The 12,836-nt window shown below is 42.4% G+C and overlaps 1 protein-coding gene across 1 annotated transcript in view; it reads left to right on the top strand.

The window, feature by feature from the left end:
* The window catches only part of LOC308520839 (uncharacterized protein), a gene marked incomplete at its 5' end in the record, with an annotated part of 195,016 nt that overhangs the window by 143,857 nt on the left and 38,323 nt on the right, over nt 1–12,836 (top strand). The window lies entirely within an intron of this gene.

Raw genomic sequence — 12,836 nt, 5'->3', positions numbered from 1 at the left:
ACTGTGGGCATCCCCCACATTACTGACTCACCAGCTGAGATTTTTGTTGCAATTGAAACTCCAGATGCCTCAGTTGATATGTACCCTGTGCGAATCAAGGTATTTCTTTCAGGAGACAGAACACGGGAGGCAGCGTGTAGCGTGGAGTCCACCCTGAGAGCACACCACAGCTCTGGCACGTGGCAGATTTGTGACCGTGCAAGTGACGTTACGTTTAGTGTCCTTACTCGTGAAATGGGGAGTACTGGTATCTTCTGAGTTACTTAGAGACTTGCATAAGTGAACATGAGTCTTTTATGTGACAGTGCTGGGAAGTGTTAACTCCCTGCCCCTGCCGTATCTCTGTCTAGCCTCCTAATTTTAAGCTCCCACTCATTATCGTTCCAAAATCCGGCATGACCCGGTACTCCCTCTCAACTCTGTTGGACCTCTGCGCCCAAATCACACGTGCTTCTCACTTCCACTGTGTTGACCTACTCAGCCCGCTGGGGCGCAGCCTTTCACGGCCTCTGTTCCCTCCTTGCCATGACTGCCTCGCCTCCTTTCCTGAGCATTTCTGAGGCCAGGACCTTCCTGTTCTGCATGCATTTGGCTCCTTGCCTGTCCAATGAAGGCGGCCACTCGGGGCTCACGCCCTGCCAGCCCCTGACATTTGGTAGGTTTCTGTACGTGAGACCGCCACCTGAGTTCGTTCCTTTTAAAAAATGTTCATTGGTTTTTCTCTTTCACAAAAAGCACCACATTTGTATTAAATATATTTTTTAAAGAAGCAGATAAGGAAAAACTCAAAGCACTCATAATATGACCGCCCCTAGAAACTACTGTGTCCATCATGAGAGTACCCTACAATGCTGCGTGTGTGTGTGTGAAACAAAAACTTAATCACTACATTCCCATTTCTTAATAACACCCTTCTTCAGTGTCATAATTTCATACTGTAAATATCCCTACAGCATCATTTCAGGTGTCCTCCTAGAATGCTGTGTGTGAATGGATTATGGTTTATTACTGGACACCTCGGTGGTTTCTGCTTTCCCCCACTATTATAAATAAGGCCGGACATTATAAAGAGAGCATCAGACAGCACCCTCGTGCACATATCTTTTCACACAGCCTTGAAATGCGATTATCAGATGGAAAGCCGTGCACATTTTTAAGGTTTTTGGTACCATATTGTCACATCACCCACCAAAAGGATGGATCTCGTTCTTTCCTCCCCTCAGGGCACATGAGGCTTTGACCACTTGGTTCCTGATGGGACCAGTAGAACTACTTGGGGAGGAAACATGAGAGGGAGAGAAAAAAAAATAAAAAAAACCAATGCTTTTCCCTACTCATTGATGGATCTGGTTCCACGTCCACTATGTTTTTAAACTCTTAGCATAGGGCAGCTCCCTGGCTCCTGCGGAATTCTTCTTTATTAGCCGCTGGCTGCCTTTGCCCCCTCTAAATTGCCACCTGTAAATCAATGCACTGTTTCTTGGAAGGGTGGGCCCTCTGGGAAGAGCCTTTCTGCACCTGTCTCATCCAACTGGAGAATCTCATCTGCGTCTCTTCCTTTCATCTCGTCTCATTTTGCAACAATATTTTCTCCTTTCTCTGTTATTGGCCTTTTGATTTAATACTTTAATTTGGTATGTAGGTTCATGGTATCACTGTTCTGGATAATTCATGTCATTCTAGACTGAATATTCCGTAACATTTTCTTCAAATACTGATTTGTGAAAAGATGTCTCACAGACTCAAAGGCTCATCCATTATGTTCATTTTTTAGGAATGAAAAGATAAAAAGCAGAGCGCGTGTGGTAACTACACAACTTGATTCTTTTCCAAATGCTCAGGAGAAAATTGCCTGTTCTTTTTATCCAGCAGGATGAAGACAAGTACAATTTTTTATTTTTTCTACTTGACTATGTGGGACACAGATTGTTGCTTCAGTAGATTGATCACAGCACATTTCATAATTGTTAAGGACGTGAACACACACACTCCTCAGAGGAAGAGCCAGTGGGTCTGCCTTGCAGATACGCACACACTCCCTCCTCCAGACAATGGAGCTGCAGTTTGAGTGCCACCCGCCTTGGGCCAGGATTGGGGGCCCAGTGAGCAGCTGAACGGCTCCCTTCGTGTGCGGTTTCAGCAGCTTGTGGGAAGGCTTATGGTATAGTGATGTGACAAGCTGTGAACAGCAGATCAGAGCAAAACGTGAGATAATTTAATTGAGGAGCTTGGTGAGAGGACAGCTCTCAAGAGCAGAGAGCGGGGACGTGGCAGAAAGGGCATCTGAGGAAGGGATAAATTATGAAATCGCATTCTGAGGACAGTGTGAAAAGGATGCTTCCTCATTTCTCTGGCAGTTTGGGTCAATTTCCTACCCTCGCATGCTTTGCAAAAAGGGAAATAATTTATTTTTATTACTGCCCCATTCTTGTTAAGGCAATTTTTAATACCTCATAGAGCAAGTCACCCATTTCTATGTAAGGGACTGGCTTCCTCTTTTCTCTACGTTTGGTATTTACTATTTCTGCCTCTACCCCTTTGGGAAAAAATGCTTTTTTTTTTTTTAAGTAGTAGTGAAAATGTGAGACTGGCGATAAGCTATGGTGTATTTTCTTTGACTTGCATCTTTTGGAGGCTATTGTAGGCCTTTTTATTTCTTCTGTCATTGGCTCTAAATTCTGAAGTGGATTGTATTTTTTAATCTTTATTTTCAAACCACTTTTTCTGAGTTGGTTTTATGCACCATTCCTTCTTATTCATTCTCAGACTGTCTTTATAAGACAAGTGGTGAATTTAACATTACCCAGTCTTTTAGTAAATTGCAACCCTAATATCCATCCTGGGCACTTAAAAAAACAACAACACACAGAACTCAGAAATGGCTCACTGGGTATATTAAGGCATTTGATTATTCAGGTTGAAATAATGCATCTACTTACTAAATTTTTTCAGTTTTTTTAACTTCTTTCTCTGTTGAGACCAGTTGTCTGTTTAAGTATAGGTGGCCTTCTAGTTTAGAACAAGGTCTTAGCTTGATTATCAGCTTTGGCTTTGGCTCATGGGGTCATTAAGGCCAATTTAGACACTTCTGCCTTTAGAGTTCATTTTAAAGAACTTTCACACCGTGTCAGTAACAGAATCAGTGCCTCTGTTTAGAGCCATCAGCTGGAGTCCTTGAGGGCAGATACCCCTAGAAAACAAGGACCATTGCGCATACACACACACACACACACACACACACGGCCATGACCTGGGTCAATGCACAATGACTTGGAGTGGAACACGGTGTTATAGCATCACTTCTGTGTTTCTGTGGGTTTGCTTTGGTTGTGCATGGTGATGCGAGAATATTAATTCCAGCTTAGTAAAACTTAACTTCAAACTCACTATCCCTGAGTGTAATCTTTTAAGAAAAATCCTTCATCTTTCCACTCTTTGGGATTCTCTTTCTGTGCACATACATCTATACATGGAATTTAATGTAAAAATTTTAAAGTAAAAGTTCTCATTTCAAACTCTTATTCAAGTTCAATTTGTTTCTGATTCCACGGTTGACATGCCACAATTGAAAATGTGTTGGATGTCAAAGAGAAGAGGTCTCAAAATGGCTCAGCCAGTCGCTCAAGAACATTGTCATTTCTCCCAGTTTCTCCCCAGCTGCCTTCCATACCTGATCTTACCTTGCTTCAACCCAGGTGGTTTCCCTTTCTGGGCAAATCCCTTCATGTCCTGTTGGAAGATGACATCTTTCTTTCTTGGCGGTACCATTCCTTGCAGCTGAGTGGGTCAAAGGGTCCGAATTAGTCAGAGGGATACTTACTGATGGACTCACATATTTGACTGTGAAAGACTTGACCTAACAGCCTGGCACATTAGTCACATTAGGAGACTGTCATTCCCTGCAGTTGTAAAGGCTATACCTGCAGAAAGAGACCCCCGAGGGACCTTCAGGGAACCTTGTCCCGCATTTTTTCATCCTTCTGAGGGAGCTTTGTGCATGTTCTAAGTGTCTTGCACTTGAAAAGTTTTCTGTGTGGACCAGTTTTGTAAAAAGCTGACAGTGTGCTACTTCTGTAAACACCTCTCCTCTCCACTCCCTACCCTCACACCTTCCTAAGGTTACCTCCAAATGCTTTCTATCACCCGAGCACTTACACAGCATTGCAGACGTTTTCATCTGAGCTAGTAGCAGTTAATTGTCTATCTTTGTCTGTGTTTCAGCACTTAATGTTATTTCGACAGGGGTTGCATACTCTGTGTCTTCCTGGAATTTTTTAAGTGTTCTGAGTAATTTGAGAAATTCCAAGTGTAGATGAGGTGATCTGTTCTCTCCTTTATTGTCTCTTTAAACTTAATTTAAAAATAAAAACATTTAAAGAGGACCCACTGTGTGCCACACAGCATGCTCTGGTCCCTCCTACATGCATTGTCTAGTTTAGTATCTTCTTCCCCTGAACCTGCACCTTGAATCACCACTGTAATCTCAGTGTGAGTTGGGAGGGGAAGGGTTTCAGGAGTGGGCAGAGAGGTCATGATCTCTGGGTGGTACGTCCATGTTAAGCAGAGATTTCAGTCTGCAAGGGTACTGCTGCTTCGCTCTGTATTTGTCTGGGGAGTAAAGCTCCTGGTTGGTTATTGGCAGAAGTGCTTTACATCCAGGATGATCTCTGGGAAGTTTCAACATGAGTTGGTTTCTGTTTCCTTTCGAAAGCATGTGTTTGCTCACCTGCAGGGAAGGTGAATAGGAGACTCAGCTCGCCAAACGGAGTGTGTCAGGAAGGATTACTGATTTATTTATGCTTGCGTCCAGAATATTTGAAGAAGTTGGCTTTAGTTCTCCCTTCAATGGGGCTTACTCACCCACTCAGTGTCTGCGTCAGCATTTAAATATCTCAGGCCTGTCATTCTGGAAGAGGGGCGTTCCCGGAGGTGCCTTCCCTAACCTGCAGAGGGAAACCTGCCTGGTTGCAACAGGCCCAGCCAGGATCTCCCTCTCCTGGCCTGATGCCGCTTTCTCCTTTGGGGTCAGACCCACGTTTGCTAGCAGCTGCCTGAGCCGTAGCTACTTGGGGAAAATAGTCTTCACTTCCAGCTCTTCTCTTGGCACCCAAAGTTTCATTGAACTCTCTCTCTCCTTTCTCCCTTCCTCCGTTCTTCCTTCCTTCCATGTCTTCAGTATCTATTGAGTGACTGTTGAATACCCAACACTGTACAAAATCCCAGGGATTCAAAGCTAAATATATAGGCCTTTCTTTGTGTTGTACACAAGGAATAAATGGGATTTTTCCAAAAGACAAGCAAGCCTTAGGTACAGATTTTTTTTTAATGAAGGGGAAAATATTACCTTTAAATAAATCATCTCCATGCTTGCAGATAGGATTGCTCACACAATTATATGTATTTTCTAACATGAAGAGTCTTCAGGACAACATTCATCCATTTCATATTTATTGAGTGCTTAGTGTGCTGAGGTCTGTACAGACATAAAAGATATAAAGCTGGCCGAAATCGGTTTGGCTCAGTGGATAGAGCGTCTGCCTGCGGACTGAAAGGTCCCAGGTTCGATTCCGGTCAAGGGCATGTACCTGGGTTGCGGGCACATCCCCAGTGGGAGATGTGCAGGAGGCAGCAGCTGATCAATGTTTCTCTCTCATGGATGTTTCTAACTCTCTATCTCTCTCCCTTCCTCTCTGTAAAAAATCAATAAAATATATTTTTTTAAAAAAAAGAACCAAGAAGCATATTAAAAAATATATATATATATAGCTAGATAAACCAGGGTCCCTTTCTCTGAAGACTCATATTGTAACAGAATAAAGAGTTCTATAAAGTCTATATTAATGCCATAGCAGAGCACTGGGCATACTGTGTGGTAAGAGATTATGAGCACTGAGTAGGGTGGGGGTCAGGACAATGCCTACACATAGTAGGTTCCTCATATTTGTTGACCAACCAACAGGGTTAGCCCACACTCAGGACCGATTAAAGAGGGTGACATTTCAGCTGTTCCATAAAAGATGAGTAAAGCATTGTCTAGGAGAAGGGCATTGTAGGCAGTATGAGCAAAGGTGGAGTACGTGGAGGTGGCTGAGGGCTTGCAGAAACAGCATCAGGATGCTCAAAAGGAAGTGTTAGAGAGATGATCCCAGAAAGGCCTGGTGGAGCCAGATTGTGAAAGGTTGGAAAACTTTGGCCTTTCTCTTCTTGGTCAGCAGGGCAAGGAGACTTCAGTCATTTTGAGCAGTGAAGTTACACCAGATCTAGGTTTTAGAAGGGTTCTCTCAAGTCGGGAGAAGCTGAGGAGAGGAAGCCTGGGGGAAGACTGAAGAAGGGTCCCACCACAGCAGTCCGTGCAGGAGGAAAGAAAGCAAAATTGAGAGGAACTGCAGCGTATCCCATGTCAGAGATGAGGCCAGGAGGAAGCAAGGATGACTGCAACTTTCAGAGAAGGCACATTCCCCATTTACCAGCTCTGCAAAATTCCCTGCTTACTTTCCAGTGCTTCGGGTTCTGGGTCTGTAAAACAGGCACAGTCGTACTTACCTGGTAGGATTGTTGTGAGAATTAGCTGAGATAATGGTGGTCTTAAGCATTGAGTATGGCCCTGGGCATGTAATAATAACCAGCATTTATCGAACTTGTACTGTGACCACGTGCTTTACATGTACTTACTTACTCAGACCTAACAATAACCTTATGAGGTAGAAATGGTTCTTGTCCTTATCCTACACTGCCTGTCGGTGTTATTGATTATCATTATTCTTCACTGTTCCGTCTCCGTCCTCCCATTCCCTGGCTCCCTGGCTGCCAAGCTTTGTGGGAAGTACGAAAGAAGGGGTGTCTGTTAGGTGACCTTTCTGATCATCTCACATAAAACTGACCTGTCCCTGACTCATTCCCTCAGGACTCTGTTCAGTCACAGAAACTAATCTAATAAATGAATCTGCTGTGAATGGAATGGGATGGTAGATGAATGAGTCACTTTTCTAGAAAACACATCTACATTTTAACTAACTTGCAATGGCTGTCACCCAAAGGAATGACAAATTTCAGGCCAACAGGGAGTTATTTTTGAGCTGGAATACCTTAAATCACACCCCGTGGCTGGCTCAGCTTGCCTCTGCTGTTGTCCTGTGTGTTATTTATATAATGTCTCTTCCTTTGCTTTCTTCTTTTTATTCTTAATGCTATCTTCTTTTTTTAATTGTTTTACTTTTATTTTTTAATTTATTGATTTTTTATAGAGAAGAGAGAAAGAGAGAGAGACATCAATTTGTTGTTCCATTACTTATTTAGGCATTCATTGGTTGATTCTTGTATGTGACCTGACATGACTGGAGATTGAACCTACAACCTTGGCATATGGGGTGACACTGCAACCAACTGAGCTACTTGGCCAGGGCCATCTTAACACTATTTTCTAATTAAGACAGTCATTCTTGTTCATTGAAGAAACTTTAAAAAGTAAGGAGAGCAAACAAAAGAAAGTTTAAATCTCTCAGAATAATCTTCCTCCTCAGGAGTAACCATGTAGAGATTGCCCCTCTAATCTTGTAAAATCTGTATATGCATGAAATATTTCTGAATATTGGGCAAAGACTCATTATACTGAAATCACCTTACTCAGTCAGTGCAAGTTTTAGGTACTTGTGTAAGTTACCTGATGGAATTGCTTTAAAAGTAGTCAATGAAATTCAACAGAAATTTAGCCATTTCATGTGAGCACATGACCCCACAGCCTGGGTTGGATGCCAGCAAGAACAAGTCTTTTTAAAAGAGCATTTTCAAGAGCAACACAGTAAGTGGTTACATAGTGGATACCACATGCGATCAAATGATAACACCAACTTTTAAAAAAAATTATGTGTGTGTGTGTGTGTGTGTGTATATATATATATATATATATATATATATATATATATATATATATATAATTGATTTCAGAGAGGAAGGGAGAGTAAATCATTGATCTGTTGCCTCCTGCACACCCCCTTCTTGGATTGAGCCTGTAACCCAGGCATATGCCCTGACCAGGAGTCGAACTATGACCTCCTGATTCATAGGTCAACACTCAACCACTGAGCACACCAGCCAGGCTACACCAGCTTTTTTTATATGATGCAAATGGATATTTCTTGCATGAGATCAAATTTCTAATGACAGCTTTCATATACTAAGTCAAAGACTGTATCTCTAACAATGAGAGGTGTTAGATGACTTGAAAGGGACTCTAGCAATGATGAAAACATTGCAGATGAATGTAAAACATATGGATAAATATGATTCAAAAATTACAAAACAATTATTTCATATAAATGTAATTTAAAATATGAATAAATTAAATATAAAAAGATAAATAATTTTCATCACATTTCTGAAAGCTTAGAAACTCAAGTTAGCAAAAGTGGGTTTTTTGGGGGCAGGATGGGAGGTTGTATTCTCATTGGTAAAATGGAAGATCTCTTATTTGAGGCCACCTTATTTTCAAGTATTTTTAGTATCCATGTACTTTGGTTTTTAAACAAAAAACAGGATCGCATTCTAGTGTTTATCATCTATTTTTTATATTTTATATATTATGACTATTTTCCATGGCTTACTTTTCTTAACCATGCCATTTGTAATGACTACATTAGAATGGGTGGAGCAGAATGTATTTAACTAGTCCACTCTTGTTAGATATTGAAGGGATTATTTACATTTACTTAATGTTATAAATAACCCGGATGAATAGTTATGTAGATAACTCTCTAAGTATGTCCATGGCTATTTTTCATAAGTTAAATGTCTATAAATAGAATTGCTGGGTCAGAGCCTTGCAGAATTTCAAGGTACTTAATATAATTGCCAGGTTGCACCAACCCGTAATACTCTTAGTACATCTTAGGGAATTATTCAATTATTGTCCCCTTGTGACAGTGTCTTAATTAATTCTGAGTAACTCCTTAGCAAGATCATTTCATTGCTGTCCAAGGTGTTTGTCCTCTCTTCCTCCTTCCTCAGCCTCATACCACTGGATTAGTACTAAGTATAGGTGAGAGGATTTCATGTATCTTTGGTTGTCCAAACCTATTGATTGAAAAGGTTTGCTACCACTGGGATCCATGAGATGTCTCTGAAGCACCATGTGAAATGTTATCCCTTTTCTGTGAATGACATTAAATCATTAGGAAACATCACTGAGTCTTATGAGTTAGAGAATTCATATGATTTTTCTTAAATTCAGTAGAATGTTATCATAGTAGTTTACTAGAATAGTGCTCTTTTTGTTTCCATTTGTTGCATGTGCTGTTGATTTCTATATTATACAGCCTCAGAAAATAAGGCAGCTTGCAAAATCTTCTTTATGTTACAGACTGCTAGTTGGACACCATAGAGCCTACTTCTTGCTCATCAATAACAGAATCCCTTTTATACTTGAACTGCTAACTAGAAAGCAGCATTGCTGCTAGCAAAAGGCATTTTCCCTGCCTTAGGTTATAGCCCATGAACTGTAAGGAGAAGTGAGAGAGAGAGAGAGAGAGAGAGAGAGAGAGAGAGAGAGAGAGAGAGAAATCAAGGAAGTTTTAAAAGGTACGGACCACACCCTTCTTCACCCCTTCCTCCCTTGTGTTCCTTGGAACATAAGTGTGATGGCTGGAGCACCAGCATTATTTTGGATTTGAATGAGAAAGACCACATTGTAGGACTGACAGAAAGGAAAGCTGGAAAGAGCTTGAGTCCTGATGGATGAGGAACCTTCGTACAGTCCTGGACTGCTTGCCTCTGACTTCTCATATGAAAGGGAAATAAACTTCCGTTACTTAAGCCCCAGTTTTGGTGGGGATGTCTCTATTACCTGGAGTCTGGCTTAATCCTGTACATAACAGCGATATTCCTAATTTTATGGCCTTCTAGTTTCCTGTTCTCTTTCCTACATTCGTTTTTCTTGTCTCATTAACTAAAGAGATTCCTTAACAGATTTAATTTTTTAATATATTTTTATTGATTTCAGAAAGAAAGGGAGAGGGAGAGAGAGATAGAAACATCAATGATGAGAGAGAATCATTGATTGGCTGCCTCCTGCATGCCCCCCTACTGGGGATCAAGTCCACAACCCAGGCATGTGCCTTAACCAGAAATCGAACCATGACCTCCTGGTTTATAAATCAACCACTGAGCCATACAAGTTGGACCAGATTTAATTTTTTAAAATGATTTTAGAGAAAGAGAGAGGGATGGAGGGAGAGAGGGAGAGAGAGAGAGAGAGAGAGAGAGAGAGAGAGAGAGAGAGAGAGAGAGAAACATTGATGTGAGAGCAAAACATTGGATAGGCTGCCTCCTGCACTACCCCTACTGGGAATGGAGCCCACACCTGGGCATGTGCCCTGACCAGGAATCAAATTGGCAACCTCTCAGTGCACAGGATGACGCCCAACCCACGGAGCCACACCAGCCAGGGCCTTAATAGATTCAGAAGGGAAGTACATGGGCAGTGTTCATATGAGAGATAAAGACATCATCTGAACACAAGTTATACAAGCACATTTCCCATGTTCATTTACAAGTATTACTCGAGGCCTGCTGGTTTGCAGAATGTCCCCTCCCTTTCCATTTTTTTCCCCAGAAAAGAAGGGAGGGAGGTACATATACAGAACTAACAAGGAACTCTGCTCTGTCAAGAAGGAGGCGAGGCAGTGGCCTCCTGGACCTTGAGGCAACCAATTCTCTGTCACTGACAGCTTTGCACAGTGAGCCTGAGCATCTTCCCAGGCCTGTCGCCCTGAATGTGAAGCAGCTCCAGGCCACATTTCTCTACCTTCGCCCTCACTTTTCTTTGTTTAATTTCAGAAAGGAAGGGAGAAAGAGATAGAAACCTCAATGAAGAGAGAATCATTGATCAGCTGCCTTCTGCACACCCCACACTGGGGATTGAGCCCACAACCTGGGCATGTACCCTGACCAGGAATTGAACCGTGACCTCCTGGTTCATAGGTCAAAACTCAACAACTGAGCCACACCGGCCACGTACCCTCTAATGTTATTGGTATTTGTCAGGTGTTCACCAAACAGCTCAAGGCATACATTTACCTGCAACATTAAATAGGGTAAAGCTGATTCATGAGAAACGTGGCAAGGAATAAATAAAAGAGGACAGAGAGAGAGAGAAAGGGTAGAAAAGGGATAGAAGATCCAAAAAGTCCAGGTTTCAGCCGTGGATTTACAGTTTCACTGAAAACAGGCCTTTTAAAATCAGGTAACGTAACAGTAAAGGCCTTGATGCCTGTTTTTCAGTGAGGTCACCTTGAGAGCAAACACGGAAATAGAATGGGCACGTCCGCGTATTCATCTTGTTAAGTGTGTGTAGGGAAGTTTGATGGAGTGGAAACGTCATTCCTTCAAAAATGCACACCGGGCTTCCATTCTGGCTCATCCTCCTTGAGGTCAGCAGGCTTCACTTCACCCACCATGCTTCCCGCCCTTGCTGTCTTATTACTAACACGTGTGGTGCACGGATTACCACAGATGAATGGTTAGGGGCATGGTGTTTCCTCTGTCCTACTTCAGTGTGTGTGTTTCATTCCCTGGTAGAGCTGTGGAGGGTTAGGGTTTAGTGGCAAGGCGTTCGTGGCGCTGGAGGGTAAGCCTAGAAATGCCTCCTCGGTGTAATATGCTCTAGCTCCTCAGAAGTGTCCGCTAGTGTATTTGATGGATTTACCTCAGTTATTCGTATTCGCAGGTAGTCTCCAGGCTATGGTAGTGATTTTTCAAGAGAAAGACTTAACTGGGTCCCTTTTCCCTACCGATTATTATATTTGTCTCTCTGTCCCTGGTGATGTAAACTGACTCTCTCTGCCCAGTTCATGTCTGTGCTTCTCCCGTCAGTCTCTTTGATTAAATCTAGAATGAGCCTTTGGTGAGGAGCCTTTGGCCCTGGGCTTCATCGCATGTACACACGTGTGAAGCATGAATGGGAGGCAGCACACCATAGAGTGGTGGGGCGAGGAGGCCCTGAGAAGGCATCACCACCTCTGTGTTTACAGGTGCAAAGCCTGGGTCCCAGAGAAGTGCATTCATTGGTCACACAGACCAGATTTAGGCCTAGCCAGCGGTTCTCAACCTGTGGGTCGCGACCCCTTTGGGGGTCGAACGACCCTTTCACAGGGGTCGCCTAAGACCATCGGAAAACACATATATAATTACATATTGTTTTTGTGATTAATCACTATGCTTTAATTATGTTCAATTTGTAACCATGAAATTGGGGGTCACCACAACATGAGGAACTGTATTAAGGGGTCGTGGCATTAGGAAGGTTGAGAACCACTGGCCTAGACCCTCTTGCCCTTCCCACTGTCCCACGCTGCCTGGCTTTGCAAGACAGCAGCTGAAGCTTGTTAAAAGTCCGGGCATCGAGGCCTCCCTGGTTTAGAATTGTGGAATAAATCCTCCTGATCGGGAAGAGCACCAGAGAATTATAGAATCCCACAGGCTTCTCACAGATAATTCACTTTAAGCTGTTCTCAGTAAAAGCCACATAAACATGTCCAACAAATCACAGAAAATGATCTCATGGAGTAGTGTTGAACCACAAACTTGAATAAGAATCTGTTTGTCCAGCGATGAAACTATGTAGAAGATATTTTCAAAGTGTGGCAAGTAGTAAAAATTGGGAGAAGAAAAAGGCTGGGGCCTGGTTTGGTTCCCATTATTTTTCTGGGAAGGAATTGAGAAATGGTTTCGATCCAGTTCAGCTTGCCCACCCTAATTTTCAATTTTCTCAGAATTTTTTTCTTTGAAGTTCAAGCTAATAGATTTATGGCAGCTTTAAACAGTTGAAAACCATCACATTCACT

This window comes from Myotis nattereri (assembly GCF_964212035.1).
Source record: "Myotis nattereri genome assembly, chromosome: 6".
In the NCBI taxonomy this organism is placed as follows: domain Eukaryota; kingdom Metazoa; phylum Chordata; class Mammalia; order Chiroptera; family Vespertilionidae; genus Myotis; species Myotis nattereri.
The sequence above is the reverse complement of the archived record's forward strand: the minus strand, read 5'-3'. Positions and strand labels throughout refer to the sequence as shown.